Genomic DNA, 6,805 nt, shown 5'->3' with positions numbered 1-6,805 from the left:
GGCTGTGTGCAAGCTCAGGATGGTTAACCTTAAGGGTCTGCACAAGCAGGAAGTGAAAGCTAAGGTGGAGTTATCACTTGCTCTGCTGAGTATCGAAGGTGGGCACAACCTACACACACGGCCCCATGGCAAAGACTGGGAGACATACTGGTTCCAGGCATTTAAGGAAATCTCTGTATAGTCATTAGTAAGCACTAATCTAACTGAGCAGAAATTTCAGTGGCCACAAATAACAAAGAATATAGACTTCTCAGAATTAGTTGAGAGACATCACTAAATAAACACAGTAACACCACAAAAACAGCAAACCAGGGGTGATCTGATTTCCAGAGTTGCCACATAATATGATTTAAAATGTTCAGTTTTTAGCAAAAGTTATGAGACATGCAAAGAAATATGAAAGTGTGGTCAATACACAGGAAACAAAGTAACCAGTAGAAACTGTTCTGAGGAACCCCAGGAATTGGAATTACTAGACTTTAAATCATTTATTTAAAATATGTTGAAAGAACTCAAACCATATGTAAAAAACTAAAGGGAAGTATGAGGACAATGTCTCAACCAATAGAGAATATCAATAAACAAATAGAAATCATAAAAAATAACTATAGAAATTCTGGAGTTGAAAAGTACATAAATGAAAAAATCAGTAGAGGGGCTCAATAACAGATTTGACCAGGCAGAAGAATCTGTTTTCTTTGTTGTTTAGACAGAGTCTGCTCTATCACCATGGGTAGAAGGCAGTGGCTCAATTGCAACCTCAAACTCCTGGGCTCAAGGGATCCTCCCGCCTCAGCTTCCTGAATAGCTGGGATTACAGGCACATGCCATGATGCCCTGCTAATTTTTCTATTTTTAGTAGAGATGGGGTCTTGCTCTTGCTCAGGCTGGTCTTGAACTCCTGAGCTCAAGTGGTCCACCTGCCTTGGCCTCCCAAAGTGCAAGGATTACAAGCGCGAGCCACCGTACCCAGCCAGAAGAAAGAATCTATGAATGTGAAGTTAGGTCAATAGAGATTATCCAGTATGAGCAACAGTGAATGTAAAGAATGAAATATGAACAGTGCTGGCTGGGCGAGGTGGCTCATGCATGTCATCCTAGTACTCTGGGAGGTTGAGGTGGGAGGATTGCTTGAGCCCAGGAGTTGGAGGCTGCAGAGAGTTATGATCACACCACTGCACTCCAGCCTGGGCGACAGAGCAAGACCTTGTCTCAAAAAATAAAAAAGCAGTACCTAGGAGACCTGTGGGATGCTATCAAGCATAACAACACATAATAGAAATTCCAGAATGAGAGGGAAAGAAGATAGAATACAGATGGTCCCAGATTTACGATGGTTGACTTTTGATATTTTGACTTTACGATGATTTGAAAGTGATACGTCTTCAGTAGAAACTATACTTCTGTCAATAAATGATGTGAGATATTAAATACTGCATTATAAAATAGGCTTTGTGTTAGATCATTTTGCCCAACTGTAGGCTAATATAAGTATTCTGAGAACATTTAAGGTAGGCTAGGTTAAGCTGTGATGTTTGGTAGATTAGGTGTAATAAGTGCATTTCCATTTACCATATTTTCAATTTATGGTAGGTTTATTGGGATGTAAGCCCATTGTAAGTTGAGGAGCATCTGTATTTGAAGAAGTAGTCACTGAAAACTTCCCAAATTTGATGAAAAACATTAATTTACACATTCAAAAGCTCAGTGGGCTGCAAGTAAGAAAAAGTAAGATAAACAAAGTTTTTTGCACTAATATATGCTGTAATAAAATTGTCAAAAGCCCAAGACAGACTCTTGACAGTAGCAAAAGAGGAGCAACTCCAGTATAAAGGGACTCCGATGAGATTAACAACTAATTTCTCATCAAAAACCATAGCTCTCAGAAGGTTGGGGGATGACATATTCAAAGTGCTGAAAGAAAAAGATTATCACTAAGAATCGACATCTAGCAAAACCTTCCAAAGTGAAGAAATTAAGATTTTCCTATATTAACAAAAGCTAAGAGAGTTTGCTGCTGGTAGACTTGCCTTATGATAAATGCTAAAAGTCTATAAGAAATACTAAAAGAAAATGAAAGGACACTAGACAGTGACTTGAATCCATGTGAGGAAATAGTACCAATAAAGGTAATTATAGGCATATATAAAAGGTAGTATAAATGTATTTAATGTTTGCAACCCTTTTTTTCCTATCTGATTTAAAAGTCAAATGTATAAAGCAATAAGTATAAATCTCTGTTGATGGCCACATAGTATATAAAGTTGTAATTTGTATGACAATGACAGCACAAATGAGGCAGGGAGGAAATGGGGCTATATATGAGCAAAGATTTTGTTTATATACTATTAAGTTAGTATTAATCAAAACTAGATTTTTTTTTTTTTTTTTAGACAGAGTCTCACTCTTTTGCCCAGGCTAGAGTGTCGTGGCGTCAGCCTAACTCACAGCAACCTCAAACTCCTGGGCTCAAACAATCCTTCTGCCTCAGCCTCCCGAGTAGCTGGGACCACAGGCATGCGCCGCCATGCCCGGCTAATTTTTTTCTATATATTTTTTTAGCTGTCCAGATCGTTTCTTTCTATTTTTTTTTTTTTAGTAGAGACGAGGTCTTGCTCTTGCTCAGGCTGGTCTGGAACTCCTGACCTTGAACGATCCTCCTGCCTCAGCCTCCCAAAGTGCTAGGATTACAGGCGTGAGCCACCGTGCCTGGCCAGGTCTTTTTTCTTTATTAATTTGGCCACTCTATGGCTTTTAATTGGAGAATTGAGTCCATTTATATTCAGTGTTGTTATTGATAAGTAAGGACTTACTACTGCTATTTTGTTGCTTGTCTTCTGGTTGTTTTGTAACTCTTCTCTTCCTTTCTTCCATTCTACTTATCTTCCTTTGTGGTTAAGTGATTTTTCTCTGGTAGTGTTTTAATTCATTGCTTTTTATTTTTAGTGAATCTGTTACAATGTTTTTCATTATAGTTATCATGAGACTTATAAAAAACATAACATAGGTATAAGAATTTATTTTAAACAGATGAAAACTTATCTTAGATCACGAAGAAAATAATATTCCCAAAGAAAACATGGGGAAAAAAACCTCTGCACTTTAACTCCATACCCCCTACATTTTGACTTTATGTTGTTTCAAGTTACATATATTTATAATACCTATCTCTTAACAGGTTGCTGTAGCTATTATATTATTGTTTTTGATAGATTTATCTTTTTAGATTTATAGTAGAGTTATCAGTGGATTGAGCACAACAATTATAGTATTAGAGTATTCTGGGTTTGTCTGTGTACTTAATTTTACCACTGGGTTTTAGACTTTCAAGTGCTTTCTATTTGCATGCTAATGTTTTTTTCTTTCTGATCGAAGAATTCTCTTTCACATTTCTTGTAAGAGGATCAGGTAGTGATGAATTCTCTCAGCTTTTATTTGTCTGGGAAAGACATTCTCTCTTCTTCATATTTGAATGATAGTTTTGCTGAATACAGTGTTCTTGGATGGCAGTTTTTTCTTCCAGCACTTTGAAAATGCCATTGCACTCCCTCCTGGCCTGCATGGCTTCTGTTAAGTCTGTTGCCAGACAAATTGGAGCTCCTTTATGTTATTTGCTTCTTTTCACTTACTGCTTTTAGGATCCTCTCTTTTTCTCAACCTTTGAGAGTTTGATTACTATACACCTTAGAGTGGTCTTATTTGGGCCGAGGTGCAGTGAGCTTTGATTACACCGCTGCACTCCAGCCTGAGCAACACAGTAGACAATACTGTATAGATGAAGAAGAAACAACTGTAATTCTCCTCTGAGAATGGCAGACCATTGGAGTTTACACTATTTGTGAAGGAAACTAAAATAGGGGAGGGAAAATATATGTAAAATCTACTTGATAACATCAGAGAGCTAAAAAGACAGTGGATAATTTCTAGGGTAAAATTTGAGAGATGGCAGTTCTCAGACCTTCCCATACCTGGATATTTAACTCTTTCTCAAGTTTTAGAAAATATCTTGTTATTATTTCTTTGAATGATCTTCCTACCCCTTGCTCTCACTGAACTCCTTCTTGAACACCAATAATTCTTAGGTTTGGTCTTTTGAGATAATTTTTTTATATCTTTTAGGTAACCCTTGTTCCTTTTTAGTCTTTTCTCTTTTTTCTACTCTGGCTGAATTTTTAAAATAGCCTATCTTTGAGCTCACTGATTCTTTCCTCTCCTTGATCCTTTCTGGTATTGAGGGCCTCTGGTGAATTTTTTAGTGTAGCAAATATATTTCTCTGTTCCAGGGTTTCTGCTTGATTTTTTAAATTGTTATTTCAATCTCTTTGTTATATTTCTTTTAAATTTCTTAATTGACTTTGTGTGTTATCTTAGAGATCACTGAGTTTCCTCAAAACTGCTATTTTGAATTCTTGGTCAGACAGTTCACATATCACTGTCTCATTAGGGTCAATGATTGGTTCCATGCTTTGCCTGTTTGGGGAGGTCATATTTCCCTGTTGGCTGTTGTTTCTTGTGGATGTATGTCTATATTTTTGCATTGAAAGATTAGTTTTATTCCAGTCTTCTGTCTGCTTTATTTGGATTTTTATTAGATATTTTTGCTTAGAGATTCTGTGTAATTTATCTGTTGATTTCCTTTCTTTTTTTACCCTCTAGGTTGCTGCCTACTTTTCAGCACTAGGTAGCACCTTAAGCCAGGTTTTGCCTTGGTTCTAGTAAACAATCAGAGTGCCACCCATCCTGAATGAGGGAAGCCCCAAGAAGGATATCCTGGTAATGTGGGGAGGCTGGCTAGGTGTTGATGCCTAGGGAACCTATGAAACAAACCTCCTAAGCATGCTGCTGAACAACCATTCTCACCATCTCCTTTGGCTGATTTACAGAGCAGATTTTCTAAGGTTGGAGATGGTAGTCCCTCTTCCCAATTTTGTCCTTGGCTGTCCTCAGGGATATTTCTGCCTTCAGGCACTCCTAATGCTTCCTGTGGGTTGAAGTAGGGACAGGTCTTTTGCCAGGAAATCCAGGATGGTGGGGAAGCTTGTTGTCCACCTCAGTCTCAATTTTTCAGTATAGAAACCAAGATTCAAGGGGGAATTTTCCATGTGCTTGGTGCTGGGCAGATTGTGGGGGGAGGGGTGTTTCAGATATGGAAATCTGATTTTTCTACCATGTGCTTGGAGGTTTTTCACTTCTCTGTGGCCCTAGGAACTGTCTCCTCATATTTGAGTTCTGGGATATTGCTGGTAATAATCTCAGTGCTATATATTTGTTTTTGTTTTTTGTGGATGGGGGTGTGAAGCCAGCTTGCTTCTACACCACCATTTTAGAAACAGAAGTCTCCAGGAGCAATTCATTTGTTTATTTTTCTTCATTTATTTATTTTAAAAATATGGAATGCTTCACAAATTTGCATGTCATCGTTGCATAAGAGCCATGCTATCTTCTCTGTATTGTTCTAATTTTAGCATATGTGCTGCCAAAGCATGCACATCCAGGAAGAATTTAATATTTAAACAAAACTAATTCTGTTAAGGAGGGAAACTTAGCTCAGCAATCAGAAAAAGTAATACCAGCTGGATGTGGTGGCTCATGCCTGTAATCCTAGCATTTTGGGTGGTTGAGTTGGGAGATTTCTTGAGCCCAGGAGTTCGAGACCAGCCTAGGCAACATAGACCCTGTCTCTACAAAAAATAAAAAAAAATTAGCTGGGTACAGTGGTGCATATCTGTAGTCCCAGCTGCCCAGGAGGCTGATGCAGGAAGATTGGTTGAGCCCAGAAGTTCGAAGCTGTAATGAGCTATGATCATGCTACTGTACTCCAGACTGGGTGATGAAGCAAGACCCTGTCTGTTAAAAAGAAAATATGAATTCTTTTAAAAAATTAGCCAGGTGTGGTGATGTAGTCCTGGACACTCTGAAGGCTGAGGTGGGAGATTTGCTTGAGCCCAGGAGTTCAAGGCTGCAGTGAGCTATGATCGTACCACTGCACTTCAGCCTGGGTAACAGAGCAAGACCCTGTCTCAAAGAAAAAAAGTAGGACCTAATAAAACAGATTTAATATAAACAACTTTATAGTTGTTAAAAAGACTTTAGAATAAGTATAATTAATATCTACAGAGAAATTTGAGAAAATGCTGTATAGGTGAAGAAGAAACAACTATAGTTCTCCTCTGGGAATGATAGACCATGGAATTCACACCACTTGTGAAGGACAACTAAAAAAGTTAGGGGAGGAAATATGTCAAAAATCTACTTGATAACATCAGAGAGCTAAAAAGAGTGAACAATTTTACTCAAGATTCAAGAGATGGCAAAAATCAAAGTGGTGAGTACTATCACTAAGGGCTGTCCCTGTAGACATTTACTCCAAGACAGCTGACAGGCTGAGCAAATCTTTCATAGCCTAAAGGAAAAAAGTTGGATTGCAGGGCCACCAAGGATGGGAAACCTGTGAGTCCTCATATAAGTGAGATTAGCAAGTATGGGAACTGAGGGGTAAGGGTGGATCATAAGGAAAACATCTCTTGTACAGGCTGCAGCTCAGCACCCCTGGGTACCTGGTAGGAGTAAGTGAAAATCGTTTCTGGAGAAAGATAGCATCACCTTACACCTCACATTATTTTCATTTTCAAATAAAACATTGAGCCTACACTTAAAACCAGGTACATGAGGAGATAAGACAATGTGAATTAGAACTGGCAGGATGAGCAGAGGACAATGTAAAGGGCCACAGGGGCTTTAGGTATTACAGATAGTAGATGCACACATTATGAAACCTATAGTTGCTATGTTCAGGGAGATAAAT

The 6,805-nt window shown here is 38.3% G+C and overlaps 1 non-coding gene across 1 annotated transcript; it reads right to left on the bottom strand.

Moving 5' to 3' along the window:
- Positions 1–5,383: 5,383 nt before the first annotated feature.
- LOC138388842 (U6 spliceosomal RNA) lies at positions 5,384–5,485 on the bottom strand. Its single transcript, XR_011234321.1, has one exon. It is a non-coding gene; the product is annotated as a U6 spliceosomal RNA (small nuclear RNA).
- Positions 5,486–6,805: the final 1,320 nt, after the last annotated feature.

This window comes from Eulemur rufifrons, chromosome 7, assembly GCF_041146395.1.
Source record: "Eulemur rufifrons isolate Redbay chromosome 7, OSU_ERuf_1, whole genome shotgun sequence".
Lineage (NCBI taxonomy): Eukaryota > Metazoa > Chordata > Mammalia > Primates > Lemuridae > Eulemur > Eulemur rufifrons.
The sequence above is the reverse complement of the archived record's forward strand: the minus strand, read 5'-3'. Positions and strand labels throughout refer to the sequence as shown.